The sequence below is a fragment of the Beta vulgaris genome, chromosome 6, assembly GCF_026745355.1.
Source record: "Beta vulgaris subsp. vulgaris cultivar EL10 chromosome 6, EL10.2, whole genome shotgun sequence".
Classification (NCBI taxonomy): Eukaryota; Viridiplantae; Streptophyta; class Magnoliopsida; order Caryophyllales; family Amaranthaceae; genus Beta; species Beta vulgaris.
In genome coordinates, this window is record NC_079207.1 from 61802354 (window position 1) to 61803871 (window position 1518).

Sequence of the window (1518 nt, forward strand, 5' to 3'; positions counted from 1 at the left end):
TAGTGTGATGAAGAAGCGTATGCATCTGGACTTCGACAAGGAAAACCTCCTGTTTGGTATTTAGTCGAGGTAACATGAGTAATTTTTTGCATCCTTTATAGAAACACATAATACACATCTAACATGTCATTTATTGCATCTTTGGTGAATTTTAGTGTCCGGTACAAGAAGGTGGACTTGCGTGTGGGTATTACGTCATGAGGTTCATGCTCGATATCGTCAACTATTGCAAAGATGTTGGTGATCTTCGAAAGGTATGTAACTTTTAGGTTTCCAATTGTTGTTTGTTGCATTTCGGCCTATTGTACCTTTTGCTCAAAATGTAGTTATGAAGTGATTTAACCTAAATTCTCTTTGAACATGATTATATGAGGCAATAATATAAATATGTAGATTCTTAGGCTTGCATATGTTGTTGGTTATTTCGGGAACGAAAAGGCCATTTCCGGCCTATTTTGGCCTATTTTGGCCTTTTCGCTCCCAAAATGTACTTATGAAGTGATTTAACCCCAAATTCTCTTTGAACATGATTATATGAGGTATAAATAGTATGTATGTCTTAGGCTTGCATTTGTTGTTGGTTGCATTTTGGGAACGAAAAGGCCATTTCCGGCCTATTTTGGCCTTTTCGCTCCCAAAATGTACTTATGAGTGATTTAACCCCAAATTCTCTTTGAACATGATTATATGGAGGCATAATATAACTAGTATGTGATTCTTAGGCTTGCATTTGTTGTTGGTTGCATTTTGGAACGAAAAGCGCATTTCCGGCCTATTTTGGCCTTTTCGCTCCCAAAATGTACTTATGAGTGATTTAACCCCAAATTCTCTTTGAACATGATTATATGAGGCATAATATAACTAGTATGTAGATTCTTAGGCTTGCATATGTTGTTGGTTGCATTTCGGGAACGAAAAGGCCATTTCCGGCCTATTTTGGCCTATTTTGGCCTTTTCGCTCCCAAAATGTACTTATGAAGTGATTTAACCCCAAATTCTCTTTGAACATGATTATATGAGGCATAATATAACTAGTATGGATTCTTAGGCTTGCATTTGTTGTTGGTTGCATTTTGGGAACGAAAAGGCCATTTCCGGCCTATTTTGGCCTTTTCGCTCCCAAAATGTACTTATGGAGTGATTTAACCCCAAATTCTCTTTGAACATGATTATATGAGATATATTATAACTAGTGTGTAGACTTTTAGGCTTGCATTTGATTTTGATTGAATTTCGGGAAGGTATATGTCATTTTTAGAAGTACTAACTACGGTAAAATGATGAATTCTTATATGTGTGTTTATTCCTTGGTTGTTTTGCAAGGTTTATGCGAATTCCACACCACGTTTGAGGAACTTCACCAAAGAAGAAATTGATGAAGTTCGGGATAAGTTGGCGTCCCACATTACCGATGATTGCATAGGATGAGATTTAGCCCGAATGTAAAAGTTTCTATCAATCCTATGTACACTTTTTACATTATTAAATATATATGAAGTTAATTATTACCTTTCTCCA

The 1518-nt window shown here is 36.0% G+C and overlaps 1 long non-coding RNA gene across 1 annotated transcript; it reads left to right on the forward strand.

The window, feature by feature from the left end:
• LOC130591696 (uncharacterized) lies at positions 1-1518 on the forward strand. Its single transcript, XR_008969704.1, has 3 exons — positions 1-69; positions 156-254; positions 1324-1518. It is a non-coding gene; the product is annotated as an uncharacterized LOC130591696 (long non-coding RNA).